The sequence below is a fragment of the Narcine bancroftii genome, chromosome 1 (assembly GCF_036971445.1).
Source record: "Narcine bancroftii isolate sNarBan1 chromosome 1, sNarBan1.hap1, whole genome shotgun sequence".
Lineage (NCBI taxonomy): Eukaryota > Metazoa > Chordata > Chondrichthyes > Torpediniformes > Narcinidae > Narcine > Narcine bancroftii.
The window spans coordinates 269,249,681-269,270,539 of record NC_091469.1 but is presented as its reverse complement, the minus strand read 5'-3'; the positions used below and the strand labels follow the sequence as shown (position 1 = coordinate 269,270,539).

Below are 20,859 nucleotides of genomic sequence, written 5' to 3'. Positions count from 1 at the left end.
GATCCAATGTGCCACTTTGACCTGCCCTGCCAGCATTTTCACACCTGTTGCAGATGATTAAGTGGAGGTTTTACATACCAGGTCAAAACTGTCTGGATTTCTTATTGCTTCTGAAGTGAACTACTGTACTTTATACTTGTGTGGTTTGATACCCTTCAGCCTATATTGAAAGCTGCAAAAATCCCCAAACATTCAAAGAATTGGCTGTTCACTAATTTAAGCCACTGTTCTTTGAGCCACCAGAGTCTAAAATCATCAAAACAAAATGGATAAGCAAGGATAAACCTGACCAAAGGCAATCTAGATGGAAAAATGGAGGAAGATGGATTCCCTCATTCCCTTGCTTAAGATAAACTAGTTTTTGTCTACTTAGAGTTCGTAACAGCATTCCATGTTTTTTTTAAAAATCAGTTTTGAAAACTTACCTTTCTTTAGTGTACTGTCCTAGAATACCATCAAGCGGTTACAAGCAAAGCAAGCACATGCTAATGTTGATTCGATCCTTCTGGAGGCTTGTGTTGAGGCACAACATCTTATTAAACTTTGCAAGTCTTGTTGAGCAATGGGATTCATACCTTTTGCACATTAAAAAAACGATGACAAAAAACTTCTGAAAATAGGTCTGGTTCAAACAGAAGGACTGGGTAGACAGGAGTGAAATGTGGAAACTGCAGATGCTGGAATCTTGAGTGAACAAAGAGAAGCTGGAGGGATTCTAGTCCTGAAGCGAAGACTGAAATGCTTTACAAGATAACAATTGGATTGAAAAAAAATTGATCTGTTGAACACAGCACACTTTGAATGATGATCTTTTATTTTCAAAACAAAAAATGTTTAAATACATTTTGAGCCATTTTACTTGAGTTGAAAAAGGCACCTGTGGTTGATACGTCAGCCAAGAAGTGATTTTCCAGCAGGTGGAGCACTAGTACCAAATGGAGATCATAGCCGAACACCTTCAATGGCAACCAAGAGCAGCATGAGTCGGAACGTCAATTGTAATAGATATATGTACTTCAGCAAGTGAAAGGCAGTATTACAACGATCATTAATTATCATCACAGTTTTTTGAAAACTTAATAGGTGTTGCAAAATGTGCTTCCAGGAGTGAGATGTCCACATGTGGTGACAATGAAGCATGAAGTTTAAGAGATAATCCTTGGTTAAAACAGTGTTTGGGGGATCCAATATAGAAGACAATAGTCAATTCTTCTTGAATTGTGGATGACATTTCTGTACATGTTGTTTGAATATAAGCCTTTTCGCTTTATTCAGGAGGTGGAGGATAAGTAAGGATAGTTGGTATCTATAGATAAAGTTCTGCTCTTGGGGTTTGGATTTTGGGCAGGAATAATTGTGCACTGAGTGTGTGAATTTTTCCCATCTCTAGATTGGCATAATATCTGCAGCTTTGAACTTAGGATTTATTGTTTGCTTAAAATGATCCTTGTTGGTTTGGAAGTCAATATTGTGGGTTGCACTGTGGGTAAACCATTTTAATCAAAAAGAGAAAATGCTCTAAAGGCTCAACAGGTAAATCAGAATCTGGCCAGGATTCAGCAGAATTGCCTGTCCAACCTTCCTCAGAATTAAGATTAAAATCTATGTAAACATTTTAATAAGAAGGAAAGAAAAGGAAGGAGGGAGAAATAAAAGATATTCCAGGCATGCAGTAGGATTTCATGTACTTAATGACTTGGAAACCACTCAAACAAAAAAAATCGAAAGACATTAAAATCACATTTCCGAACTTGAGAGGCCCAGATTTAATGGAACAAGAACATTTAGAGGCAAAAGAGAGTGGAAAAAAACAAGAAAATGCAGAAAGTCTCGCATGAAAATTGAATTTTTACCCAAATCAAAGTAGTCCAGCATGGGTGATTGGATACAGGCAACAAAAATTCTATGCTGGTTAAAACTTTTTGCCTCACATGTATAATACAAGATGTATGATTTGAAGCCTGCTTTTCAATGTTTACACCCTGATGCTACTTATAAAACATTATAAGATTAAACTAATTAAATCAAAAGAGCCAATAAATCCATAAGGTCAATAATAAATATTCAAGTGCAAAAAAAAAACTGATTTGCAATAGTGCAGCCAATCCACGATTGGTGTACCAAGGAGAGGTTCAAGCGTCTGATAACTGTTGGAAAGAAACTGTTCCTGAGCCTATCGATGCTGATTTTCTGGACCTTCTGCCCGAAGGTAGCAGTGAGAAGAAGCTATGACCAAGGTAATGATGTTAGCTGGCTTCTTGAGGCAGCGCCTCACATGGACATCTGCACTAAACAGGAGGTCAGAGCCTGTTTGCTACCTTCTGCATTCCTGGATGTTTGTATTGCCAAACCAGGCTGTGATGTAAACAGACAGGATATTCCCACAGTGCACCAGTTTGAAAAAGTATCCCATGGCATTCCAAATCTTCTCAGACTTTTTAGGAATAAAGGCTTTAGTGAGCCTCCTTCATGGTTGTCTTGATGTGCTGGTTTCAGGTAAAGTCCTCCAAAATATGAGCTCCCAGGAACTTGGAGGCTCTGACCCTCTCCACCTCCATTCCATTAATGCAGACAGGTGGATGGTCCCTCAATCTCTCCTTAAAATCCACAAATATTTCCTTGGTCTTGGTGACGATGAGAGCAAGATTGTTGCTCTGGCATCCATTACCAATAATTATTTTGGGTAGAGTAGAAATGTTGAATATTGTCTGTACATTCCTAACTGTAATTCTAATATGCATCACCCACCTGTGCAGGAGGTAATAGTTAAATTGAGTAAACAGTTACGGTAAGAAGGCTTGGTGATTAAAATTTGTCTGGACAGGGCAGGTTATTGCAAACAATGGCAGTTTCTGAAGCTTTGGAATGAAACTGATCTTAAAAATGGTTCTGAAATGCAATTGGTCCAAAATGTTCAAAGTATTTTCTTTTTTAATGACTGGTCATTGGAATGACAATTGTTAAAATCGTAAGCATCACAAATACTGTTTAGTGACTTACTGTTGTGACTGACCAGCTGAAAAATTAGGTAGCTAAAAGCTCATGAAAGTCTACAGATGCTGTGATTATAGTAAAACTACATCAAAATGCTGGAGAAACTCAACTGGTCTTTTCCACATCTATAGGAGATAAAGATATATTGCCCATGTTTTGGGCAGGGAATCTATGGCCCCTTTCACACTGGTACCTTGGTTTAGTAATTGACAGCCAATCTACTGGTTAAGGGTCCATTGTGAAAGCTCCTTCATTGGCACGCAGGTATCAAATCATGCCAGGAATGATGCCAGCATGTCGATTAGCCCAGTGTGAAAGGGACATAGGTTATCCTGGGATAAAGTAGTGCAGTGACATGTTAATTACATTTTGGTGAGTGCAGGAACGTGAAAGAAACAAAAGATTAAAAAGGTATAAACTTTGCCGACCTATATAAACCTTTATAAATTAATAAAGGAATGTGAAAAAGTGAGAGTGAGAGTGAGAGTGTGAGAGAGAGAGAGAGAGAGAGAGAGAGAGAGAGAGAGAGAGAGAGAGAGAGAGAGAGAGAGAGAGAGAGAGAGAGAGAGAGAGAGAGAGAGAGAGAGAGAGAGAGAGAGAGAGAGAGAGAGAGAGAGAGAGAGAGAGAGAGCGCGCGAGGGCAGATCTCCCCACCCAGAATTCTGTGTAGCAGAGAAACCCCTCCATGAGTGCCCCTTGCATAAAGCCCTTTCTCTGCCACACAGAATTCTGGGAGGGCAGGTCTGCCATCATTCTTTCCCATAGACATTATAACTTGTGCGCTATTGCGGCAAGGACTTTCCCCACAGAGTTTATAAATTGTGCGGCTATACTTTCCCATGGTCTGTTATGAATTTATAAAGGTTTATATAGTTCGGCACAACAACAGGGGCTGAAGGGCTCATACTATGGTGTGAATAATGCTTAATTATGTTACAGTAAGGTATGATTAATTTTGTTTAAATATAAGATCATAATATATTGATCAGACCAAGGTGGCTCCATGGAGTTGCAGTATCAAAGAATGCCCCGGTCCGGGCAGAGGGTAGGCGACGGCGGCCCCGGCCCCAGTCCGAGCAGAAGGTAGGTGGCGGCGGCCCCGATCCGGGCAAAAGCAAGGGGGAGGCAGTGGCCCCGGCCTCGGTAGAGTGAGGCAGGCAGAGGCCCCGGTCTGGGCAGAAGTGAGGGGGAGGCGGTGGCCCCGGCCTCGGCAGAGTGAAGCAGGCGAAGGCCCCAAGAAGCATGCAGAGGCCAACAGGTTGGATTGCGACCAGGTATGGTCCGACCTAGGAGGGGAGGCAGGCCCCTCCAGCCCGGGTAAGAAACCTGCATAGGAGAAGGCCACTCCGATATAAAACCTACAACCCAAGGACCTCGCTGTCACATCCCAGCTTGCTTGGCCACGGCACACGAACCATGGGTGTAAAGGGTGAGGCCAGTAGTGCGCACACTGCACTCCACCTAAAGGCTCCTTTGCGCAGGCCCGAGGATTTTATTTTTTTTCCTGCAGCTGACGTGGACATTACCCCTCCATAAATCTTCGTACGCGAAGCCAAGCCAAAGAGAAGAAGTTATTGATCAGGATTTAGGGCAGGTCCACCATCACTCGTTGTCTCTCAGACATCACCAATGGAGGATAGAATCCCTTATCCCCAGGGATGCCTTGTAATGAGTGTGGAAGGACACAGAGAACCAGTTAAGGCCAGTGTGAAAGGCAAAAGGCAAAAGCAGTGTGAAAGGCAAAAGCAGCTTCCTGAACGGCAAATCTACTGGTTAGCCAGCGTGAAAAGGGTTTATGTTTCACAACTCTGTACTGAAGTGGTGGCTAGATGACTGGTGGTTTGCTCTGGATGAACCACCTTGCATATGACATACAGCGTACCCTTCCCTTCCATGACACACACATGTAATCACTATGTCAGCTGACAATAATGCTCTATGAGCTTCTAGTTTAGGCCGGAATCTTCCAGTGGCATTCTGACCAATTTATCACCTTGGAGGAATAGCTCTGAATATTTAACCGAGTCACTTTAACCCTCTGAACAGTATTCCTAGATGGTTGTTGGGTTCTGAAGTGTGAATGGAATATCTAATGGAGGGAATGCGTTCAGTATCTTATGCAGTCTTATCACCACTCACCTCGACCCTGCAATCCATATTATAAAATCAGCAAACAATGCAAGGCAATTGTTCCCCTAAATTGAGTCCTATTTGTTGCACTGCTCTATTTTAGGCACAGTTCAAGGTGAGGCCAGACAGCGACTGGAGGACAGATGAGTGGAGTAGAAAGTACAATGCATCATCCTTAAGTATGTGCCCACAAAATTATGCACAAAACTTTAGTTCTGTTTTAGAGCTAAAGGACAGCCATTTGTCAAGGGAAGGTACTGTGTTTATTAAAAGAACTTGAAACAAATAACATTCCTTATAATACTCCTCCTCTTCCCCCCCCCCCCCACAAAAAAAGCAAGACTTTATGGAACTTTCTTTCTAAATACTGTTACAATATGTACAGAGAGTGAATTGGTGATTATATGGCAACATTTTAAAGTGACACCAACCAACAGTATATTTGACACTGTGTCATTGCACCCAGTGTTTCAGTACTCAGACTTCAATTTGGTTTCTGGACCAAACTCTCATTTTTGTTTCTGTTTACAACCGTCCACGAACTCCCCACCTCCTACCTCCATAACCACCTCTGTCATAGAAAAACTCCCTGAGAGCTCTCTCTTCATATTATTCGATGCTCGAGCTTCTTAGTTCCTTTCATCCTGGCATTTGTAGCACCCCTTGTCTGACCAGGCTCTTTTTGAAATTCCCTTCCTAGGTCTCTCTGATTCTTATAATGGATCAAGAAGGAGCAGGGGGACAGAGTGTGGTCCCTCAATTTGTTCTATCATTCAGTAAGATCAACCCCAACTTGTACATTTTCCCACCTTGCACCCATACCCTCTGGTATCTCTACCTAGACTTTGGTCACCGTTCCTGTTTCTTTGTTTGGGTTGGTTCACTTTGTGACATTAAAAGCTCCATGTTGGGTGATGTTTGTGTGGAGTGTGTTTGTTCGCTTCATGATTATATTCTTTTGTACCTGGTGGTACAGTTTTCTTCTGTATCGAAAGACTAATGACAATTACTTGGCTGTTGTAAAATATTCCTTTGCATAGATAAGAATCAAAGGGCAAAAAGGACTCCTTCAAATGTCCAAACTGCTGCATTTTGACCTTGAATGTTTCCAACCTGGAAAAGGATGATTTTCAGACAGGCAGCATAGAAGAATTCCAACAATGCATGTGATTTCTAAACCAGGAAATTTTGAAAGCATTCAATTTGTTTCGGAGGATAATTTTATATACTTGTTATCTTGTAAAGGCCAGACTTGGATTTCTTTTAGCAAGGAAAACCATAACTAGACGACAATTATTTAAGACAGGATTTCCCAAACTGGGTTCAGTGGAAAGGCGCAGGGGGGTTCTGCAGAAGCAATGACAGAGTAATAACCATCTACCTGTTCTTCTTTAAATTGCTTATTACCCCTGTCTTTAATTCAATTTGTTTCTGGGACGGCAGCAAACAGTGCAGTCTATCCTAAGAAAACAAAATGGCATCATGGGGCCTAACGTCAGCAGCGCAGGCATCAGGCCTGTGCTTCATTTTCAACCAGAGAATCCAATTTCTTTTGGCACGAAGCTGGCCACATTTTAAAGATATTCCATGTGTGCAATATTTGAACCATGAATCGTTGGATTAAAAAATAAACCAAGAGACAGGATAATTCATCTGAAGGAAATACTGAGGTGCCACCATTTTTTTCATGAAAAATTTTGAATTACACCTATATCAGAAAAATCAAGTGTTCTGAAGAAACAAAGGTATGAAGAAAATTATTTGTCACTTGGACTCACCTCAGTCAGGAATAAAGAGGCACCAGATGCACAAATATTAAGAAGATCTGTGAGGTCAAGAAACAATTTCATTCATCCCATTAAATTAATTAAATCCCACAAAGAAGGCTCGCCAGCAGCTATATTTTGCGAGGTGTCTGAGGAGATTCGGTATATTAGCAAAGACTCACGTAAACTTCTACAGGTGTACCATTGAAAACATTCTGGCTGGTTGCATCATTGTCTACTATGAAGGCACCAACTCTCAGGACAAGAACAAACTCAAGGGTTGTTAACTTGGCCTGTGACATCACCCATCGAGGACCTAGTGGTGTAATTACATATCACCACATTCAGCCCCCCTTAAAAAAATTGTTATCCCCCCCCATCCTCCTTCCCTTGTTTGTAAGTTCATAAGTCCAAAGTTTTTTTGGTTTCCGTTGCCTTCTGGATCTCCTATACCTCGTGGTATAGGGGTGGGGACTGCAGTCTGCCTTTTGGCCTTTCTTTGAGGAGGTGTGGGAGTGGGAAGTACTCAATGGCCATGTAGCCATGTTGGCTGAGGATCCTCTTGTATGGGATTAGGTCCTGCCATCAAGTCTAGGGTGGTGATATTTTGTGGGGCGGGTGTACCCAGGGTCCTGATTTTCGGGGTGGGTGGTATAGTCCTCTGGGGTGACTTGATGAACGACTGTTCTAGTGACTGCTGCTGTGCTCCTTGTTGATCCATAGACATCTGTGTTTCCTCTGCATTGTTCGCACATCCGGCCAGCGCAAGATCCCTGGTGGCCTCCGAGACTTCTCTTCCATCTGGGAATGTGACAAAAGCTTACTGAGGGTTCGCGTGCCTCAACTCCACTTGATCCACCAGCGGGTCCACTTTGTGGGGTCTGTAGTGCTTCCAGAGGAGAACAGGTCCCGGTGTCATCATCCATTTATGCAACACTGTGCCAGTCGTGGCTTTCCTTGTGAATGAAAAGATATGGTCATGTGGGGTCATTTTAGTGGCAGTACACAACAAAGAACGTATAGAGTGTAGGGCTTCTGGCAACACTTTTTGCCATCTAGTAACAGGCAGGTCTTTTGCTTTTAAAGTCAAGAGGACCGTTTTCCAGATAGTGGCATTTTCCCTTTCGACTTGTCCATTCCCCCTGGGATTGTAACTTGTAGTGCGGCTGGTAGCAATCTCTCTCTCATGCAGGTACTGCTGTACTTCTGCGCTCATGAATGCAGCATCCCTGTCTGTGTGTCTGTAGTTCGGGTACCCAAATATGCTGAAGATGGGTTGGAGGCATTTTATAACAGTGGCTGCTGATACATCAGGACACGGGATTGCGAAGGGGAAAAGGGAATATTCATCTATTATGCTTAGGAAATAGACATTTCTATTATTGGATGGGAGTGGGCCTTTAAAATCGAGGCTAAGGTGCTCAAAAGGTTTGGTAGCTTTCATCAAGGTGGCTTTGTCTGGCCGGTAAAATTGCGGTTTGCATTCCGCACAGATGGGACAGCTCTTGTTCACTGACCTCACTTCCTCTACCGAAAATGGGAGGTTTTGTGTTTTAATGAAATGAAACAGTCTAACGACCCCTGGGTGGCCCAGCTCATTGAGCAAGCTCTCCAAATGGGACGTGTGGTTAAGGATGGCACAAGTGCCTCTGGACAGCGCATCTGGGGACTCGTTGAGTCTCCTGGGGCAGTATAGAATGTTGTAGTTAAATGTAGACAATCGATCCGCCAGCACGGGATTTTGTCATTCTTAATTCTCCCCCTGTTCTGGTTATCAAACATAAAATCACAGAACGTTGGTCCGTGAAGAGGGTGAAGTGTTTGCATGCCAGATAATGTCGCCAGTACCTTACTGCTTCCACAATGGCTAGAGCCTCCTTCTCTACTGCTGAATGTCTTACCTCTGACCCCTGTAGGGTTTGCAAGCCACATCGGATGCATCCGTTTCTACTTGAAACGGGATCGACTCATTTATGGTCCGCATGATAGCTTTAGCGATATGGTCCCTAATATCCCTGAATGCTCTGGTCGCTGCTGGGCACAGTGGGAAAAATTAGGCTTTTATAAGTGGGTGGGCCCTGTCGGCATAGTTGGGGACCCATTGGGCATAGTAAGCGAACATGCCCAAACACCTTTTTAGTGCTTTCAGTGTGTGTGGCACTGGGAGGTCCAGGAGAGGGCGCATACGGACTGGGTCTGGGCTGATTTCCCCGTTCTGCACTACATAGCTCAGGATTGGCAACTTCCTGCCGCTAAAGACGCATTTGTCCCTGTTGTATGTTAGGTTCTTTTCCTAGGCTGCCTGGAAGAAGCGTTTTAAATTCGTGTCATGATCCTCCTGAGTGTGGCCACAGATTGTCATGTTGTCTAAGTAGGGGAACACTGCTTTCAGTTGGAACTCATCTACTATTCGGTCCATTTTTCTCTGAAACAGGAACACTCCATTGATGACACCGAAGAGGAGTCGCAGAAATTGATACAGCCTGCCATCTGCCTCAAATGCCGTGTAAATGCAATTGCTGTTTCTAATGGGCAGTTGGTGGTATGCTGGCTTCAGGTCTATGGTGTAGAACACCTTATACTGCGCAATGTTGTTGACCATGTCTGCTATGCATGAGAGGGAGTAGGCATCTAGTTGTATAAATTTGTTGATTGTCTGGCTGTAATCTACTACCATGTGCAATTTTTCTCCTGACTTTACTACAACCACCTGGGATCTCCAGGGGCTGGTGCTCTGCTCTATGATGCCCTCCTATAGTAGCCTACGGACCTCTGTCCTAATGAAGGCTCTGTCCCTCGGGCTGTACCTCCTGCTCTTTATGGCTATTGCTGTGCATTCTGGGGTCAGATGTGTGAACAGCGGAGGGGGGTTCTATGTTCAGGACAGACAGGCTGCAGTGTTGTTTCTTTGTAAGGCATAGTGGGAGGTGAGGCCCGTTGTGCACTATTGTAACTGGCACTGAAAATCTAACCCCAACAGTACTGGGGCACAGAGGTGAAAAGTACTAGTAATTTGAACCCTTCGCATTTTGTGCCCTAGATTTCTAGAGTAACCTTGCAAAACTGTTTTACCTCAGCCGCAAGGCTGCTGGCTGCTAACAGGATCTGGTGCTCATTCGGGCATGTGGGAAGGGCAAGGTGGTTGACTAACCCCTGGTCAATAAAACTTTCAGTGCTTCCACTATCTATTAAGCAATTTACCCTCACATCATTAATTTTGATGCACACAGTGGAATCAGATAAATTGTGTGGACTCGCTTGATTCATGCGTAGGAAAGCAAGTGTCCTTCCATCCAACAGTACTCAGCGTCATATTCATCTCCTGAAGTCCAAGATGGCCAACTGCACATGGCATTCTTCTTCTTCTGTTTGTGGAGAAAGAAGAGCTTTCCTGCCTCTCATTAGCATGAGAATGGGCCTTGGCTGTGGCCTTGGGGCTTCTGCAGACTTTTGCATAATGCCCATGTTTTGCACAGTTGGAACAGACATTTTCTCTGGCAGGGAGAGGGCTCTGGGGTGCTTTCTTTGTCCACAGAAAAAGAACTTGGGACCTTCAAGGTGCTGCTGCTGCTGTGGGTTCCTGTGAGGCAGCATACTTTTCTTTTCGTGGGGCTAGAGAGTCCAGCAGTGTGACGTTGGCCCAGCCCCAGGGTCCTGTGAGTACTCCTCCAATTCTTTCCTAGTGCTTTCTAAAGCTTCTGCAATAATCTCTGCCTCATCTAGCCCTGTCATTCCTTTCTCCAGCAATCGAGGTCTCGTCTCAGTGGACCGTATGCCCGCAACAATTCTGTCCCTAATAAGGTTCTCCGCAGACTCCTGAGTTGATACTGCTTTAAAGTTGCAGCCTCTCACCAGATCTTTCAGAGAGAGTATAAAGTCTCTGGCGGACTCCCCTACATGTTGTGACCTGGTCATGAGCCTGTACCGGGAGTGGAGTTCGCTATGCCCCTCACTGTAATGCCTCTGTAAAATGCTCATTGCCTCTTGGTAGGACCTGGCATCCTGTATAAGGGAGTAAGGGTGGTCGCCCAGCTGCGCTAACAGCAGCATTAATAGCTCTTTATCCGATGCCTCAGCACCCTTCACGTAATTCAGAAAGCATCTCTGCCAGCGGCCAAAGTGCATGCCGGCTCCAGGATTTCTGGGATTGAGCTCTAGCCTGTCTGGTCGCAGCACATGGCTAAGCCGCAGTCTCTGGTCCCTTAGGTGTAGCAAGGGCGGACCCTGGGGTAATGGGAGCTGCTGATAGAGCCTCTGTGGGGCTTGTGTCTGCTGGAGGAGTAACCTGGGAGCTTGGGGTTGTTGGTTGAGTCTCTGGCTTTGGGATGTTTGCAGCGGGCTTAGGGGGAACTTAGCAGTAGCGTCAGGTTTCCGTGGTACTGGGGAAACTGCTGCTGGGGGAGTGATGGTAGTGGTGTCTGCTTTCCCTGGCTCTGGAGTGGTTGGGAATTCGGCACATACGTGGTGATCGGGAGCACGGCTTGTGGAGATCCTTCCACCCGCGCTTGTAATGGCCCCTTTCTGATCGGACTGGGTTTAGGGTCGGCGGCGCCTGTACTGGTGAACCCACAGGCAGGTAGGGCTCTTGGCCATTTCTTACCTGCCCTATCGTACTTCTGTGGTCTTCCCCACATTCCACCATGATTCCAGTACAGCGGTCCCTCGCCGTTTCTATCTTCGGATGCACATGCGTGCTGGTCATCCCCGGATTCCATTCCTCAGGAAGAGTCTCCAGGTGGTCGGTATTGCGCATTGGAGCAGAAGCAGCTTCCATCCTAGTAGCTATGATATTAGTTTATTAAATTGTACTGACAATAACCACACCAGCAGTGTGCGTATAATAGAGCTTTAATAAACTAATATGTTCACTAAGAGGTCTTGTCTCTCTGCAAGACAAACCTGGAAGGCTAGACCGTAGCTCTGGACTACTTTATATACAAGGTCACCGGGATGACCCCTGGTGACCTAGTGGTGTAATTACATATCACCACACCCTCTTCACTCTACTATCATCAAGAAAAAGGTACAGGAGACTAAAGACGAGCACTTAGTGGCACAAGGGCAGCTTCTTTCCCGCTGCCATCAGATTCCTGAATAATCAATGAACCAGACACTGCTTTACTTTTTGTGCCCTATTATTGTAATTATTATTATTTTTTTTTACTATGCTTGTACATATACCAGGTCTTTTAAACTGTAATTGATGATTGGGGTTCTGTGATTTCTAAGTGCTCCCCAAAAGGGTTTCATGAACTTAAAAGGACTGGGAAACCCTGATTTAAGCTAATGATTGCTGGAAGGGTGGAATGCATAGTTAGGGCCTTTAGTGTCTGAAAGGCTGCATGAGGCAATAACTTTCACTGCAGTTTTTTAAAAAATCTGGGTTTAATATTTGAAGTGCTATAACCGACAGATTTCGACTGAAAGGTGCTAAATTGGATTGCCTAAAAAGCTACACTACTATATCTGTGCAATTCACCTACGGATGGAACCATTACACCAACAATCCTATAGACTTGTCCTTGCACCCCTTCTGTCTGACCTGGAGAATGATCCTTATACACCAGGCTGTTGTTCATTTACTTTAGTCAGTGTTTAATATGATCATATCATAGCGGCTTATGGAGAAGCTCAACACCCCTCCCTATAAATGGATTCTAGACATAGAACACTACAGCACAGAAACAGGCCACCTCGGCCCTTCTAGTCTGTGCTGAACCATTTTATTTTGCCTAGTCCAACTGACATGCACCCACTCCATAGCCTTCCATGCGTCTCCTATCCTTGTACCTGTCTAAATTCTTCTTAAATGTTAAAATTGAGCCCACTTTCACCACTTCAGCTGGCAGCTCATTCCACACTCTCACCACTCAGCAGGAAGAAGTCCCCCTTCATGTTTTCCCCTAAACCTTTCCCCTTTCACTCTTAACCTATATCCACTGGTTTGTATCTCACCTACCCTCAGTGGCTAAAGCGTATCTACATTTGCTCTGTCTATCCCCCTCATAATTTTAAATACCTCTATCAAATCTTCTCTCATTCTACTATGCTCCAGTAAATAAAGTCCTAACCTGTTTAACTTTTCGCTGTAACTCAGTTCCTAAAGTCCAGGCAACATCCTAGTAAATCTCTTTCTATCTTCTTGGTATCTTTCCTGTAGTTAGCTGACTAAAACTGAATACAATATTCTAAATTTGGTCTCACCAATATCTTATACAACTTTACTATAACATCCTAACTCCTATACTCAATGCTTTGATTTATGAACCAAAAGCTCTCTTTATAACCCTATCCACCTGTGATGTTACTTTCAGGAAATTGTGTATCTGTATTCCCAGATCCTTCTGCTCTATCACACTCCTCAGCACCCTATCATTTACTGTGTATGTCCTTTCCTGGTTTGTCCATCCAAAATGCAACACTTCACACTTGTCTGCATTAAATTCCATCTGCCATTTCTCAGCCCTTTTTTTCAGCTGGGCCCAGATCCCTCTGCAAGCTTTGAAAATCTTCTCCACTGTCCAATCTTAGTGTCATCTGCAACAAATACCTCTATCATCCAAACAGAAAGACCACAGTCTGTCCAGGTTGGCAGCAGAATATCAAGCACCATCATACTGAGCCCCGGTGTGCTCAGCCCGCTCTAGTTCATACCACTGATCCACGACTACCAGCTCCAATAGTGCCATCATGTGTAGATGACGACCGTAGGTGGCCTCATCAGCAACAATGATGAGTCACAATATAGAGAGAAGGTGGAAAATCTCATGAAATAATGCAAGAATGACAACCTGAGTCTCATCATAGACAAGACAAAGGAGATGATTGTGGACTCAGGAAGGCCACAGATGCCCACCTTCCACTGCCCATTAATAGCTTGGTAGTGGAGTGAGTAGTGAGCACCAAGTTTCTCAGTTCACTTAACATGTGACCTATTCTGACACAGCACATCTCCTCCTCACAGTGACTGCACTTCCTGAGTAGACTGAGGCGGATAAGGCAACTGGCCTCCATCCTGTGAACTTTCTGCAAGAACTCAATCAAGAGTATCCTGGCCGGCTGCATCACAGTGCAGTACGATTCTGTAGAGCAGGGGGGTCAAACTCAAGTTCACTGAGGGCCAAAGTTAAAAACTTGGACTAAGTCGAGGGCCGAACTAAATATTTATTGAAAATTTTCAACAACATCTGCATGTTTTCTCTTCTTTCAACATATGCAATGTTAAACTTTAGGATATAACTTTAGGAGGATAATGTTACAGGTCAGGAGTAGGTAGCTCAAGTTCACCCTTTGCTTGACCTAAGGGAAACCTATTTGGTCCCTGTGGAGATGTAGTCAGCATTCACAGGCTGTGTCCATTTTGGCCTGCATCAGGACTCAGTATTTCCTGCTCACTCCTCAGGCTCTAGGCCTCTATTCACCCTCGACCCACCATCCCTCTACCTGACCAGTCCTTTACCCAACCTCTACTCACCCCTCACTCCACTCGCTCTGCCTCTACCCACCCCATCCTATACACGCCCCTCTACTGCCTCTCCCCTCAACCTGTTCCTCCCTCTACCCGTCTCTCACCCTCTAATCACCCCTCCCCTACTCGCCCTGCCCCTCCTCTTTTACCTCTTCCCTATCCAACCCTCCTTCTACTCATCCCTCCCTCTAACTGCCCCTCGCACCACCATAACTTCCCCTGCCCATTACTCCTCACCTACACCCTCTGCCCACCCCTGCTTACCCACCCACTCAGGCCCAGCGCGCTGCCGATCAGCCTTTGCGGAACAGTGGGGGCCGTGCACAGCCTGCCATGTCTGTCGCGCCGACAGGAAATCACAGGCGCTCGCCAATCCGCCGCACCGCTCGACAGGTGGGAGAAGTGACTGGTTGTGCGGGGAGCCTTCCAACTGGCTTGCCGGCTGATGACATCGACAGACTTCTCGTGTTACAATTTTGTTTTCCCCGTTCTCAAAGTTTGCACGGTCAACCTGCAACACTCTTGCTCCCTCCGCGTCCCGTGGATCTGATGCCCGGGTGTTGTTAGGATTCCCAGCAGAAGGTTTGTGGAACTTTACCATTCTGGATTCCTTTTTGAGAATATTCTGGCCATCTTTTAAGGGGGGTGGTTTTAGGGGGAGGGGATAGTTAGGGGTGGGTAAATAAGAACTGTGAAGGATGTGCATTGAAGGGGGAGGATGGTGGGGGTGACATTACCAACAAACAGCATCGGCTCTCGCTGCAGGGCGGGCCACCTCTAATACATTTTTGAAATGATCTTGCGGGCCAAATATAATTGGCCCGCGGGCCAGAGTTTGACATGTGTGCTGTAGAGCATCGGATCAGAGGCCAATCCACAGGACCATAAGAGTGGCAGAGAGGATCACTTGGTTTCCCCCCTGCCCCGACCCAATCAATTTGATTTAGCAGGATTGTTGTCTAAAAATTAGTGAGGGACCACTACTACCTGGCATGCATGCATCATCTTCCAGTTATTCCTGTTGGGAAACCTATTTGGTCCCTGTATAAAGCCAGAACCACTATCCTGAGGAACAGCTTCTTTCCACGGGCACTGAGACTGTTGAACAACTAATGAATGGCTCATACAAACCCTCTGTGACTCAACTATTTATTTAACAATAATATTCAATTATTTTAATATTTGTATATACCAATATACTGTGCATTATGTATCATTTGTCTGTATGTGTGTTATGTCGATATGTGTAATTGCAGTGTGTTGCTCTGAGGACCGGAGAATGCTTATATCGACATGCTGAACTTGTACAATCAAATGATAAATAAACTAAAGTTGAACTATGGTTGGGTGACAGTGTGAAGGTGACCTGCAGAGTGAAGGGCAGAATGGATTTGTTCCACGTTGAACATTTCTATGATTCTTTGGCAGTTCTGCAATAGTTACAGGCCAGTTGAAATCTGATCAAAATAAATAATAAGATCTGCTGTATCAGGCTCACATGAGTCTGTTAGGGTGAGTCTGTTACTGAACCAAATATATCATGACGATGTTTTGAAGAAGCTGTATTCCAACACACTTCTAGGCATGATAAATTACCCCATTGAAGACTGCCACTACAATATTATGCAATAAAAAAACAAGTATTTCATCCCCACTTGACGTGGTGTTTTTCAGAAACCGATGAATTATGCCATTGTGTTGTTTCCTTTTACTTGAGGATGAAGCCCATGAGAGCATGATGGTGCCTTCATTTCCTGTTATTTCACTGGAGGGCAAGGCTGACCTTGATGGTTTTTGGTGTTAGCGCACAGAGCACATTTCCAGATAGGGATGACCTCTTTAATGCACTCCCACAAATTCTCAGAATGATGACGCCTGCCGATGGCATTATCAGGTTTCTCTCTATGCATTCCTGTGAGTGAGCTGCTTCTAAGCAGCCATTTCAAACTTACCTTGTAAAACGCAATCAGCCCAATAAACAAGAAGTTGTAGAAATGAACACAGTAGTTGTGGCTAGACATCTCAGAATAAATCTGGGGCTAGATTAAGGCAGCTTCCTGTGCTACACACTGTTACAAATGTTCACGGTGCCCTGTACAAGTTACTTGCTGAATTTTAGTGTGTCACAGATGGTACATCAAAACCATATTGTTTCTGATAGTTCAGGACAGATTTTTTTTCCTTGAGTTCTTATGGAACAAGTGAGAAATCATCGGAGTTCTGAACAAGAGGCTTGGTCTGTTAGAGGAAATGTTAAACTGTGGCTCCTACTTTGCTTTCTCAGGTGCGGTAAAAATGACCCGGCACAGTCCCAAAGAAGATCTGGAACTATTAATCCAACATGCACAAGACTTTGGTGCCAGACCAACTGATCTCATGGATTAATGGATGTTATTCCTTTAACACTCCAAGACAATTACAATTCATTTTAAAAAGATTTTACACAGTATTAGAATAATACGTTTTTCAGTGAATCTGATGAATTTCAAGAGAACAAAGTAAACAAAGGTTAAGTAAGTTTCAAATAAATGTGGGAAATTGAACAAGATGAATTTCAAGTGAGCAAGAGAACAGGTGTCTGCATTAGTTAAAGGGAGCAGGGAAGGGGTCTCGGTGTGTTACAGGGCCAGGGGCCTCTGTGTGTTACAGGGAACAGGCACTGGGGCCTCTGTGTGTAATGGGCACTGGAGCCCCACTGTGTTATTAGGGACTGGGACCCCACAGTGTTATAGGGACTGGGGAGGCACTGGGGCCTCAATGCGTTGCTAGGGCTGAGGCCTTAGTGTGTTAAAGGGAGCAGGGACTGGTTACTGTGTTTAGACAAATATTGGCACTGGGTTTCCCTGTGAGTCAGAGGTCAAGTCATTGAGATTCCTGGACAGTTAGATTATGGATTATTGAGGTTTTATTGTACTTTTGTGTTCTGATTAATATTTACCCCTCAATGAATCTTCTACAAATGAACCATCTGGACTTCTATTTTTGGCAGATTGTTATATGTACTGTAAATAAGAACTGTGAAGAAGATGGTTCATAAGAACACTAATGACCATAAAGTTAAAGAAGTCCCTGTTCTCCCACTCTCCCCACCACACTGACTCCCAACCCAGAGGTGCCCAGATTCGTGTCTTGCCTCACTGAATGATACATGCTAAAGCTTTATCCTAACTACATTAAGTCTAGGTATTCATGTGGACAGATAGATGACAGCTTGGGAAATTTTAGTTCTTCTAACTTGTCAGCATTGACTACCTAAGTCTATCTCTTTAAGATGCAAAGGCAGGGATTCAAAAGAAATTTCCTTCAACAAAGAATGGTAAGAATACCATTTAACAGGAAGCTGGACCAGTGTGTGAAGGATAATAGCAAAGGGTTATGCTGTTAGATTTAGATGAGGACAGGGATAGAATGCTTGAGTGAGGCATATCCAACAGCATTGAGCTGAATGGTATATTTCTTTGAGCAGAGAATAAAGGGTTTCTCAGTATTTTGTTTTACACACACACACACACACACACACACACACACACACACACACACACACACACACACACACACACACACACACACACACACACACACACACACACACACACACACACACACACCCCCCCTGTGTACTGAATGGGAATGCTGGTGAAAGAAGTTTGGGGCACTGAGGCACTGGCTTATTTGAACTTCTGTGCTCTACAGCAAAGGAGTTCTATGAAAGTGGTTTGAGGATTTGATAGAATTCTGGGTGCAAGGAAGATCTTGTGAGATATTTGAGTTACCAGACTATGGACATGGCACAGTGTCACCAAGTGATTACACTGGACAACAAAGACTTTGCTTCCTGAACACTTTTGGGTGTATTTCATGGTGTTTGGGCTGCTGATGTTTTGGCAGCTGATCACCTCAAAATTTTCTTACCACATACCATTTTTTAGATATACCGTAAATATTTGTGTATAATGCGAAAAAATTTCCCCTCAAAAATAGGGGGTCGCATTATACACAGAATTAATTATACACAAATATTTACAGTAATCTATTTTTGTGATTTCCTGTCATGTTGTACTTCAAGCATACAAACCAATGAAGTACAACATGTCATTGAAAATCCATTTTCTGCATTCATCCTTGGACTTCTCGGCTGATCTTGGTGCAATCAGTGATGAACAAAGTGAAAGGTTTCACCAGGACATTGCGTATCAGGGCAACTGGAATCCATCAATGCTGGATGACTATTGTTGGACACTGACACGAAAGGCATCAGATGCTGAATAGAAATGAAAAACAGTGGCAAGACATTTTTAGGTCAGTTGAACTAAAGCAATGTGTTAGCATCATTATGTAATTAAACAATGCTAATTTTTTTAAAAGTTAATTTAATGTTTCTCCAACTTCCTATGTAATGGAGCAAATCAGAAACTATCTTTGTGTTCAGCTTGAAGTTGTCTGTCATAATCCCCAATTTTTTTCCCAGGAACCAAACCATTTGAAAAAATTGTTGTCCAGTGTTATTGGAGATGAAGGCAGGATAGAGCAGAGCATGACATAAGCCCAGCAATGACCCTTGAGAGAGGGAAAGAGATGAAAGGCTGAAGTGTCTTGCACATATGCTTGGGACCATTTTGAAATGGATGACCACAATTCCTATGATGGGTTCAGGAGGAAGTGAAAGTCAATATAATGTGGCTTCATTTTATCTTGATAAAATCGTGGAGAGCAGGAGAGTGACCCTTTTTATGGTTTCAGAGTGGAGATTTCCAACTTCTGTAATTTCAATTTAACCCTCATATAACTGTAATTCAAAAAAATATAAAGGGCATGGAAAGAGAAGCAAATTTGTTCATTTATCAGTGAACTGCAGCTAGGTTTGTGGCAAGTGGCATGGAACCCCAGTGACAGCTGAACTTCAGAAGTGACTGCCTTAGTATCAAGTCAGTTCAATGGGCACTGTGAACGGAGCTTCAATTTCCTAACATCGATTCTGGTCCATGGAAGTAACACCAGTTTTATAGTTCGTTAAGACACCCGTAGTTAATTCAGTTTAACCCAGTTCTTTGTGGTGAATGTAGGACATTAATAATTTGATCCAGCATTTAACTTGCAACAAATCATTTAAAACCAGCAGTTGGAGAGGGCCTCTTTATCTATTTCGTTTGATGTGGCATGGTGATTGTTTTTTTATAATCTGTTTATTTATTTGCAACCCAAAGTATTTCATTTCAGAATAAAGCCCCTAATCCCAAGAATGTCTTGTCCATCCTTTGTCTGAGGCCATCGCTGGCTGCTACTGTAAGACAAGCCTTGGAATTAGTTGGGCTCACAGGGGAGTTGACACTATTTTAGGGAATACAGCCTGATACCAGAGAAGTGAAGTCTGAAACTCAAATAGCTCAGCAACAGGAGAACCGCAGACTGGATGACAGAAATATGTTAATTAGTTTTCAACACATAAGTCATTGGTGACATAAAGGCGGCCTTGCTGATTTGTTTGTCCAGGTAGGTTCCCTATTAACAAAAAGGAATAGATTGGTTTTTGTAAAACGCTTTGTAAAATGGTTGATCACAGCGTAATAAAATGGAGACACGTTGAAGGGTTCTGGCCTGAAACGTCAACCGTCCTTTACCTCCCACCGATGGAGTTCGTCCAGAAATTTGTGTTTAGGTAGCAAAGTATTTGCTGATTTGCATCTTTTCTATTTTTATAAAATTTTTATTGAGCTAACAAATTCATGCCCTAACAAGTAGTAGCTATGTCCATCATTCCAGAAATATTGTGAGAAAAGAAAAAGTACTGGTATAATATTTTGTGTGACGAATCAAAGAAATTCAAATAGCTATTGTGCATAATTGCTATTTTCATATTTTATAGTTTGAAGATCACCATAAATTCTAGTATTGGGATCTGGGACAATACAACATACCGATATTTGCCTTCTGTAGGAAATATTGATGATGTGGCAGCCCAAGCGGCCACACAGCTGGACAGGCAGAATCGCCGCACCGAGTGGCCGACACAGAATGGTACAGGCTCCCCTTCTTTGCCCAGGAGAAGCCCGCATTTGCAGACCCACGTGGGTAGATGGAGCACATTGCTTCCCTGATGGCATGTTGCCAAAGAGACAATGACTCTGCAGAGCACTAACTTCACTCCCCTTTGTGAGGCACGCTGACGTCACTCCCCTTTGTGAGGCGTGCTGACGTCACTCCCCTTTGTGAGGTGTGTGATTGTTTAAAATAAAAATCAGTTGGTAGTTGACTCTTCTCTGGTAGCTGTTGTTTCTTGAGCTCTGCAGTTAGTCCCACTAAATTGGTGACCCCGACGGGTACTCAATGTCTTTTGAGCCCCAACAGTAAAAGATGGTAAGAAAGCCTGTAGAATGGATGCCACTACTGCACTGCATGCAGTGGCTGTGAAACTGCCCACCCTCTGGCCTCACAGACCGCATCCATGGTTCCAGCAGGCTGAGGCCCAGTTCCACATTAGGAACATAACAAATGAAGCCACCA

General features: G+C 43.8%; 1 long non-coding RNA gene across 1 annotated transcript; it reads right to left on the bottom strand.

The window, feature by feature from the left end:
* Positions 1-796: 796 nt before the first annotated feature.
* Positions 797-20,518, bottom strand: LOC138751438 (uncharacterized). The gene is made up of 2 exons (XR_011349924.1): positions 20,274-20,518; positions 797-956 (listed from the first exon to the last, which is right to left on the bottom strand). It is a non-coding gene; the product is annotated as an uncharacterized lncRNA (long non-coding RNA).
* Between the last annotated feature and the right edge of the window lie 341 nt (positions 20,519-20,859).